Genomic DNA, 11,699 nt, shown 5'->3' on the forward strand with positions numbered 1-11,699 from the left:
TATAATAACTAAATGCAAATATTTGGTACAAAACTAAAGCATATACATGTATATACATATGTGTGAATACGGATTAAACAGTGGTAAAGTTGGTTTGGCATTTACTGTAACATTAACTGAATGGAATGTTGATAACACTTTGCTATCTTATGTAACACTAGAAATAAGTCGCATGTAGATGAATTCAAATTACTAAAACACATAGTGTATACAAGGAAATAGTGACTACAAATGGTTTCTGAGAAAGATTCTTCTTTTCCTCTAAAAATATCCACAAAGTAGATAAGGGTGTAGTCGTTTCCCAGTCTTCCATTGACGGTCAGATCCTTCACACACTTCACAATATCCTTGACATCATCTGTGACATCACGGAGTTGGAAGGACTCCTTAATATATAAGAATCAATAATCAATCATCCAAAACTGCATACCAAAACAATTTATATAAGTTTTAGATACAGATGTACAACAATTTTTCTAACATCTTGGTACATGTTAATTATTCAATCTGGAATACATATTTGATGTACCTGTATATGTAAAAATACATGTCTTTCGATTCCTTCTTTCCAATTAAGTTTCATTCATTCATTCATTTATTGAGAAATTACGCATGTATTTCAAATAAATGTCAGGTATGAAACAAATATAGAGCAAAAACTTTCATTACTGCAATGTAGCGCTGTGAAATATGTTGCGTGAAAATTCAGATAAAAGTTAACAGAACATAAATAATTGTCAGTTTTGAGAATTCCTTTGATATTTTGTTTGATACTGTTCTAAAGTAATGAATATATGCGGAGCCAGTTCTATTGAAAACCTAAGCTTACACTTACATAAACTATAATTACATATATTATATACAAAAATCCAAGCAAAACAGAAAATAATTCTTACCTTAGACACACCATTGTCACAGATAGCTCCACGGAAATTCCCACACTCCTCTCTATTAAAGTCTCGTTCTCCGAAGTAATTAAGCAGCTGTAATCTTCTACAGTCGGCCACGTTCTCACAGTACTGAACCATTCTGAAGAGGTTGTCTATATGAACTCTTTTGGAATCAAATGTGGCTGCCTGATCCACTGTGAAGAATCAAAACACTCTTCACATAATGAAGTCAAAATCAAAATGTGGGGATTGATTCTCTGCAAAATTCAACATGTTATCTCAAAAATCATGGGACCAAGAAAAATCTCTTAGATATCCGAGGACTTGAGATACCAACTATAAAACAATTTTAGAAATAAATGGTTGAAACTTCAAAATCCTTTCAATATATATGCATGATATTCAAACTCATGAAGTTCAACTGTATCTAATGACCCTCTAACTAGATGTATATAACATAAAAATTAATGTTATATGTATTCTTTTGACGTCCTGGTACGTGTAGTACATTATAACAGACCCCTCCTACTTACTCTCTATAATCTTCCTCAGGCTTTTGATGTCCTGGTACGTGTTGTACATTATAACAGACCCCCTACTTACTCTCTATAATTCTCAGTCTTTTGACGTCCTGGTATGTGTAGTACATTATAACAGACACCCCCCTACTTACTCTCTATAATCTTCCTCAGTCTTTTGACGTCCTGGTACGTGTAGTACATTATAACAGACCCCTTACTTACTCTCTATAATTCTCAGTCTTTCGACGTCCTGGTATGTGTAGTACATTATAACAGACCCCCCCTACTTATCTCTATAATCCTCCTCAGTCTTTTGACGTCCTGGTACGTGTAGTACATTATAACAGAATCCTCTACTTACTCTCTATAATCCTCCTCAGTCTTTTGACGTCCTGGTACGTGTAGTACATTATAACAGACCTCTCTACTTACTCTCCATAATCCTCCTCAGTCTTTTGACGTCCTGGTACTTGTAGTACATTATAACAGACCCCCCTACTTACTTTCTATAATCATCCTCAGTCTTTTGACGTCCTGGTATGTGTAGTACATTATAACAGACCCCCCTACTTACTCTCTATAATCCTCCTCTGTCTTTTGACGTCCTGGTACGTGTAGTACATTATAACAGAACCCCTACATACACTCTATAATCCACAACAGTCTTTTGACGTCCTGTTACGTGTAGTACATTATAATAGACCCCCTACTTACTCTCTATAATCCTCCTCAGTCTTTTGACGTCCTGGTACGTGTAGTACATTATAACAGACCCCCCTACTTACTCTCTATAATCCTCCTCAGTCTTTTGACGTCCTGGTACGTGTAGTACATTATAACAGACACCCCTACTTACTCTCTCTATTCCTCCTCAGTCTTTTGACGTCCTGGTACGTGTATTACATTATAACAGACCCCCCTACTTACTCTCTATAATCCTCCTCATTCTTTTGACGTCCTGGTACGTGTAGTACATTATAACAGACACCCCTACTTACTCTCTATAATCCTCCTCAGTCTTTTGACGTCCTGGTACGTGTAGTACATTATAACAGACCCCCCTACTTACTCTCTATAATCCTCCTCAGTCTTTTGACGTCCTGGTACGTGTAGTACATTATAACAGACACCCCTACTTACTCTCTATATTCCTCCTCAGTCTTTTGACGTCCTGGTACGTGTAGTACATTATAACAGACCCCCAACTTACTCTCTATAATCCTCCTAAGTCTTTTGACGTCCTGGTATGTGTAGTACATTATAACAGACCCCCTACTTACTCTCTATAATCCTCCTCAGTCTTTTGACGTCCTGGTACGTGTAGTACATTATAACAGACACCCCTACTTACTCTCTATATTCCTCCTCAGTCTTTTGACGTCCTGGTACGTGTAGTACATTATAACAGACCCCCCTACTTACTCTCTATAATCCTCCTCAGTCTTTTGACGTCCTGGTACGTGTAGTACATTATAACAGACCCCTCTACTTACTCTCTATAATCCTCCTCTGTCTTTTGACATCCTGGTAAGTGTAGTACATTATACAGTGGGCTAGCTGTTCGTACCTCCCGGCTCGCCCCGTCTCCTGATAAAATCCCTCCACCGACTTCGGCAAGGAGTAATGGATGACAAATCTGACATCCGGTTTGTCAATCCCCATTACAAAGGCAATTGTGGCACATATGACCTGAAAATGCATATAGAGTCTTGATGCTTGTGTATCGAACCAATTATCAAAATTTATTAGACAATTACCTACATTTTTTTTTTAGGGGTGTCAACAAATAGTTGCCTGTTCGACTATCAGTTAAATTGACATACTATCAAATACTGCAACATCGTTCGAATATACAACTGTATATTCAAATATCATACGAATTGACTAGGAAAATTAAATATTTTCACAACTCTAACTTAGACTCTGAACATTTCTAATCATTTAATGTTTTAAGACAAATGTTCATTCTTGACAAAATGTTAATTAATGTTTGGAAGTGAGTGCTCTTTTATGCAGCTGAAGTATGTTGTGGAATTGATTATTTATTTTAGAAAACAAAAGTAACAACATGATATTTTGTTTCTGTAGCATTCTACCCATTGTAAGTTTAACTTTTTTAGGCTTTCATACAATTGAAACTTGCATAAGTTCAAAAAGTTTCTTCTGTGATAAGTCATGGAAACAGTTTAAGAGTGAATCATTATGATAAGTTTGATAAGATAAATCATTGTCATATGTTATTATTCTATTGGTCATAGATTTCACTGCAGATATTTGATTTTCTTCACTTGTCCCTTTCCCCATTGAGCAACAAACAGATTGTCATTTTTATCTGTACAGAGTCTCAGGGGATATCTCAGTCCACAGCCTATGTAACGGAGGAAGTGTCCATCCTGGTCTAGGATGTGGACACAGTGATTGAGATAATCAGCTGTAAGGATGTGACTCTGACTGTCTGTGGTGATTCCTCGTGGAATGAATGGTTGGTTCTTTGTAGCAGGAGTATGTCCAGTGTACCTGAATCTCAGTTTCCCGTCCTGATTGACCACCACTACTGCATTAGCTCCGTCGTCAGACACACAGATATTCAGGTTCCTGTTCTCAGTTATGTATATGATACTAGATGAAAAGAGAGGTTTACCTTTATCATCAAACTGAATTGTTTGTTTCTCTGTGGAGCCAGAGTAACGGACAACTTTTGTTTGTTTGTCATCATCACTGTCCATGAGAACCAGGAGGTCACCAGAGGAGGTACTATAGACACCTTTAGGTATCCAGTTCTGTAGTCTGATCACCTCCTCTATCTTCTCATTCTTCACAATGTTCATAGTTCTATCACTGTTATCAATATAAACTAGATCTCCAGTTTTTGTCACTGCTATGTCACGTGGTCTGTTACTTGACTTGGTTGTGATTGACTTGAGTAGTGATCCCTGTTTGATGCTGTAGAGTTTCATGATGTTGTCATTTCCACTTGTCCAGATTTCTTCATCACTCAGACAGGCCACATTGAAAAGTCTCACATACCCAGTGTCTATGGTGGTGACAGTCTGTGGTTCATCAAGCAGCTGTTTGACTGGAGGAGAGGATCCAGCTTCTGGTGATTTCTGTGATGTCTTCATGCTGTAGCCATGTTTATCTGATGATAAAGAACTTGATGATAAGGCTCCAAATAGTTTACCAAGTTCCTCTTGCTGATTTTTTCCTGGATTGAACTTGGGTAACAATGGTGTGATTTTGTGTGGAAGATCTCTGTATGTGTGTACATTGGACAGGACACTAAATAGTTTTGACAAGTCATTGGTGTCTTTTGCAGTTTCCATCCAATCAATTTCTTCCTTGATGTCAGAAATGTTCTTGTTTATTTCATCCAGATGTTTCTGTAGAGTTTGTAATTGTGTGTATTTCATTTCATCAACTTCAGCTTTGAGTTTCCTGACAAGTTTGTCAATTTCTCTGTGCCAGTCCTCTCCATGTTTTGTTATGGCTGTTGAGAGATCTCCATATTTCTTTTCTAACTGACTCATTCTGTTTTGTACACCAGAGGCAATGTCCTGGTAGATGGGGTAGATAGTGTCATTTAATTCAATTCTTCCTTTTATAATAATATCCTTCTTTTCATCCAGAACTTGCAAAACTTTAGATAATTCATGACCTAAATGTTGTTTGGATGCAAGGCAGCTAAGACAGACAGGAATGTCACATTGTTTACAGTACATTTCACATCCTTCTTTGGCATGAGATGTACATACAGGGTAGAGAGGAGTGGATTTTCTATCTTTAAAGTCCACAATTTCATGACGTTTTGATAGCTCAGCAGAGAAGTGTTTTCCTACACAAGCTGTACACAGGTTGGCTAGACATGTATCACAGTGCATCTGTACCACAGCGGTCTCACACAGGTCACATCGCATCACGTCCTGGGCACTGGTACGGGGGTCCATCGTATCTTGTAACTGAAGCATAAAAAAATCAATATATTAAAAATATATACATTTATCGACTTAATTTGAAGGCAACATGGACTCCAAATAGATAAACAAGCTTTGAAGATAAACATGTATCGGTAGAAAAAAATCATTATCTTATACATACAAGGCATTGTAGGAAGGAAATTTTGTTCCCCTTAGTTCAAGCTTGTAATACTGATTTTCAATACTTTCAGAATTGTTTTCATACGCTCAGAAAACTTGTAAATTTCTTACCTGATTTTAGTAATGGTGTTCACCCTTTTGATCAAACTCCAACTAAAGTCTATCTGTTATGGACTCTGATCATGTGACACACCTGTGTTATCTACCTGTCAGGTGTTTATACTTCCTGGTCTAGATAGGCATTTAAATACCTTCAACAACTGTTCAACTGTTTAGTTTTGACCTGATTTTAAAATAATTTGGCATGCCACACAAGTAGACTACACTGAGATACATATAATTGTCCCCCATTTTCGCGAAAGCGAGGTGACATTATATCTCATTCATCTGTCTGTCTGTCAATTTGTAACAAAAACGTTTACCTTGGTCATATCTTTTCATTCTTTTGAATGAGAAGAGATAGGACTTTCACATTACATATTATGTGTACTAGGCCCACCTGTGACAAGATCTTTTAAAATGCACTAAAAAGATTTTTTATTCCATGATCTTGACATTGGAGTTTGACCTTTTCAAAAATTTATACATTATACTTAATTTGCCAAAACTTTGAAATGAGAACAGCTATGATTTTCATACTAAGCATGTGTATTTCCTGTGTCAAGATCTTTCTAAATACACTTTGATTTTTAACTTGACCTTCACCTTGAAGTTTGACCTACTTCTCAAAAACTTGAACACTGGTCATTACTTTTGATTTAGAAGATTTAGGGCTTTCACCTTTCATATGTATTTTACATGTGACAAGGCCTTTCTATACACTATGATTTTTGACCCCATGACCTTGACCTTAATGTTTGGTCTACTTTCACAAATGTTATATTTACCTCACAACTTTTTTAGACGAGATAAGACTTTTCATATTTGACGTGTTTTATCCGTTACAAGATACAGGTAACTCTCGATACCTCGAAGTCCGCAGGACCGAGAAAAAACTTCGAGAGATTTCGAGATTTCAAGAGTCCGGAATTTTCCGGGTTTGTTGACTGGTTTTGAAATTAGACTTACCGGATGTAATAATTGTCATGCAGTTCTAACATTTTACATGTGGTTTTTATAAAACAACGGTATGTTTTTGTATTGTAGATAAATGTTCATTAAATTGAGTAAATGAAAAATGTACTTCTTCACTTCATGTTTATTTATTTATTCTTTTTGATACCGTACGGACGTCAAACTACGCATTCGTTAAATGAAAAAGACATTTTACCGCGTCGTACACAGCATAAATGACTACTTCAAACATGATCATTAAACGTTCAACGAAGTTCTGTAAGTATTTGTGCAACAACAGTCGTAATATTGACATTGAGGCTGTTTCTGCATTAATTTGTCATATTTCGTTAAACTCTGACACTGACTCGAAATAAGAATTAAAACTATTTAGTTTTTCGTTTTGTTTTCTATTTACTATTTTTCATTGACAGCGCTTCTCCGAATTATCGTAAGACAGTTGATGATAATTATTTTAAAAGCATATAGGCAACATATGATTAATTATAAATCAATTATCACCTAGCAGTATGTGTCACCTGAATAAACATCCCGTTTCTCGAGACCCGCATCTTCTGCCTGGGGCCATTAAATGTCCAGGTAAAGTCGCTAATTATGTAACATTGTATACACATAGCCACTTCGAGGTTTCAAGGGTAAAATTCCAATAGAATATGTATAGCTGGACTGCATTTTGACTTCGAGGGATCAAGGGTTTCGGGAGATCAAGAGTTCGAGAAATCAAGAGTAAATTTGCTTGGTTGTATAGGGGAAAAAATCGGGACCAAAGACTCACTTCGAGCGATCAAGAACTTCGAGAGATCGAAGTTCAAGCCATCAAGAGTTACCTGTATTTCCGAGCATGCCATTATTTCTGACTCACCTAATTTTCCAAAAATTTGTGAGATTACTTCTGAATGACATATGCTAGGGCTTTCATATTTGACACAATATGCCATAAATAATGACATATCACGAAGACATCAAGTACTGAGGACAAAAGATGTGGTCTTCACTGTTTTTTTTTTTGGGGGGGGGGGGGGGGGGTATTAGACTGCTCACTCACTTTACATCGCTGTCCATTGAGCCACTGTTCCTGGATAGAGATTCTGTCGTTGTCACTGAGACCTGCGTGGTAAGATACAGCCTGGATACCTGATTTATTCAGCTCTGAAGCTACTGTGTCACACTCCTTTCTGTACACAGGTTAAAGACAGATCCACATTAAAATTGAAGCAACCAACTAAAATGAGATCCTTTGATCCGCTCACATAGATCGCTACACAATGATCTTAAGAAATCTTATTCAGGGTATTCTCCTGGTGACCTTTCAATTATCAAATCAAATGATCACTTATAGGAATTAAGTATCTCAGAAATCTATTGCATTGGTCTATTGATTGGTCAAAATTCTAATGAATGATCCTTTGTGTATTGATCCATGTGAGCGGATCAAAGGATCTGATTTTTATCAGAATGAAATTGTAGCTGACGAAGATCAAGCTCAGAATTTTCATACCAGAGTCGTTAAATTTAGTGTTTACCATTTGTAATACTCATTATTTTCCTAGTTAATGGCAAATCTATTATTCCTAAATTTTATGTTTACAATTTCTAGAGAAGTCATTCCTTTTTGAGTTAAACTGTTGTTCAAATTAATTTTTACAACTTCTTTTCTGAGTTAATTTTGAATCTATTTTGAGAACCTGAATTTAAAAGTTCTTTCAGTGAATCCCAGTTTAAAACAGAATACTGACCTGGAAAGACAATACACAATGCCACATTTTCCTGGAAACTGTTCCTTTATCAGTTTTGTCACATCTGCTGTTAGTGTTGACGGTTTCTTAGGTTCAACTCGGAATTTCAAATTTGGGCGATTGAAGCTTTGAACAAAGCTGTCAAAAAGCAATCAAAATACATACATGTACAAAACGTATGCTTTTACATTTAATATATTGAAAACTTAAAATGTTAAAACTGACAGTTACCAGTTTGGATTCTTCATTCCCAGCTGATAGATGACATCCTTGCGGACTCTCATGTTGGCAGTGGCGGTCAGTGCCATCATAGGAACCCCAGGGTACTTCTGTTTCAGGACCCCCAGCTTCTTATAGTCTGGCCGGAAGTCATGGCCCCACTACAAAGACAAATTCTACCTAAAATTCTCTGGTGAATAGCTTGGTAACATAATTCATCAAACACATAGGCTTTGATTTTTTAATGATAATTTATTTTAAAGGAGAATTTTTTTCACAGATTTTTCATTTCCCCTTTACATTTTGCAATTGCAAGTACAAGTAAATTCCCTTGTTCCTAGTTTTATTTTCACAGATTTTTTGTCTTCTGGGTAAATAAGGCTCTGATAGATTTCCCGGAATGCTAATTTTACCTGGCTGACACAGTGTGCTTCATCAATAACAAATATAGTCAACTTCCCTCTTCTGTGTAAATTGTCCAAGCTACTCAACAGCTTAGCACTGGCTGAAATCTACAAAACAACACATCAATATCATATAGGTACATGTATTAGGTACTTTAAACAGCTCTGATTTAAATACAACTCCTTTGATCTCAAACTCAATGGTACTAAGAAAAATATTTCTAGATATCAGACACTTTAAGATATCAAGGGTAGATTATTAAATAAGAAGATTGGACTACAAAATCACTTCAACATATCCATGGTATTCAAGAAATTAGGTTTGAGATAACAAAGTACAACTGTACATGAAGTTCAATACTGTATAACTCGTAAGTCTACTTCATACAAAATACATGTTCCTGTATCTGTCATTTTTAGTACACATGTACCTTTTCTGGTGTGACGTAGAGTAGTGTGATCTCGGGGGATTTGTAATACAGTTTTCTGTAGATCTGATCAGATTGATTCTGGTCCATGTCAGATGAAAGCTGACCTGCTTGTATCTGTAAAATGTCAAAAAAGATCCTATAGGTTCAATTAAAAAAAAATAATTTGGGTATAGTATTCTTAATTTGATCAAAACAACTAAGACAAAATCTACATGAATTGAATTCATCAATTAAAAAGAAGTATGTTATTTGGCAGAAATGGATTTTTTAGCAAGTTAGCATAAATTTGATTTGTTTTTAATAGCATTTTCTGAATGTGCTCTATCTAAATATTAAAAATATTTCAGCGATATACTTAATTTAGTGAAAATTGCCTTCTGTTTCAGTGCAAAGAAAAAATACCCAGCCAAATGTAATACATTTTCAGTAAGTCCATTACTACACAATGCACTATCGCACGAATATTCAAATTTCCGACATTATTCAACCTCAACATACAATAATTATAGCCATGGACCACTAATCCACATTGACTAAATTAAACTTACATCCATGGAGCAGAGCCTTGCAACCTGGTCCTGTATGAGGGCCTTTAGGGGGGATATAATGATAGACACGCCCCCGTCACCAGGGCAGGGAGCTGGTATTTACACAGACTCTTACCGCCCCCTACAATCAGAAGTGTAACACTGATCAACTAGATTAATGATAATTCAAAATATATTGTATAAAGGAATGCATTCAATTACCTCATATTTAAGGTTTACCTTCATATGATAAGCCATTAAGTGAAAAGAAAATGATTTTTGATCCCCTGATATTTTAACCTGCATTTGTACATAACTTCTTTTAGGGGGGGGACCATACCTATAATATTTTATTATTATGTGTATAGGAAGGGTCTCTTATGTGATACATGTATAGAATACAGTCAACCAACTTGGGACTGAGGAAATACTTCCGTGATATCAGAGCATTCAAAATATCAGATAACTAAAGATATCAGGGGATTCAAGCTATCAGGGGTGAAATACTTAGAGAATAAGTTATTGGGACTTCAAGATCACTTTGACATATCCAAGGAATTTTAGATTTTAGTGTTTGAGATATAGAAGTTCCACTGTATTTTATACCTCTAGGCATGAGAATAAAGCAGTCATTCCTAACAGTGCAGCATTGATAGCCTTGAGTTGGTTAGTGCGGAATTCACGTAAACCAAACACCTGGTTAAACGTCTCCCTCATGATCACACTGTGTGGGAAGTTATAGCCGTCAAACTCCTTGTTTTCCTCCTCTTCTCTCTTCCTGGTGCTGGGTGGGGAGACTGCAACAATACCCAAAAGTACAGTGTGTGAAGGATGAAACTTGCATATACATGAACATATTCATAACCTTCATTCAGGAACAGTACACTTTTAAAAATTGATGCTGGACTGAAATCTATCAGGGGTTATTTCTTCCTTCTATTCATAGCTTAAAAGAATGAGTAATATTCATTAATTTCAGAAATTTTCTTTCCTGCAGCATCATGATTTTACAAGCAAATATAGTCATCAAATGCATTTAATTTTGTCACAGTTTCAAGGAATTTATATCCCTAAGAACAAAATTTGTGATCATATAGATCTATTTTCACATTTGTTGTCTTGGTAAAGATAAGGGAGAGTTGTAATTATCTGCTTGGCTACCTTTTACAGAGTAAAGCCTACTTACCAAAGCTCTGATTGGTGCTCTGTCGTCTAGCCGTCACAGAAATCTGTGGTAAAGAGTCGGACTGCACATTCTCTGTAAACTACGAGTCAAAGTCGTCAGGGGCAAACAGTTCCTCAGGAAACTGATCGATCAAATCAGCCTCATCTTCGGAATCTGGAACACTGGTGGACGGTTTGTCCTGTCTAGCTGGCTGTGTCTGTATCAAACCACTGTCATTATTTAGTTTATAGTCAAAGCTAAAGTCTGTGGTTGACACTGCTTCAATGGTAATTATAGAGTTCCCAGCTACTGATTGGTTGTGTGAAGTACCAAATGAGTGTCCTCTATCATTTGATTGGTTGAAATGAGAGGTAGATGCTGATTGGTTTAAATATGATGTATCTGATTGGTTCATAAATGAGGAAGCGGCTGATTGGTTGAAATTCATCACAGGTGGCTCTTTGAAAGAAGAAGTGGGAGATTTCTTGTTGAATGAGCTGATAAAAATGTGATGTGTTTGAGTCAATTTAGCATCCTCCTCAAAGAAGCTGTCTCCACAGGGTATTGGGGAATTAAAACCATAGGGAGTGGTTTTCTTGAAAGAGAAGGACCTACTGGGTCCAGAACGGACAGACGAA

At 36.3% G+C, this 11,699-nt stretch overlaps 1 pseudogene; it reads right to left on the bottom strand.

Moving 5' to 3' along the window:
• Nucleotides 1-212: 212 nt before the first annotated feature.
• LOC134275104 (recQ-like DNA helicase BLM) lies at nucleotides 213-11,689 on the bottom strand (annotated as a pseudogene).
• Nucleotides 11,690-11,699: the final 10 nt, after the last annotated feature.

Source organism: Saccostrea cucullata, unplaced genomic scaffold (genome assembly GCF_032062105.1).
Source record: "Saccostrea cucullata isolate Sc308-1 unplaced genomic scaffold, CSIRO_AGI_Scuc_v1 ctg7326, whole genome shotgun sequence".
NCBI classification, from domain to species: domain Eukaryota; kingdom Metazoa; phylum Mollusca; class Bivalvia; order Ostreida; family Ostreidae; genus Saccostrea; species Saccostrea cuccullata.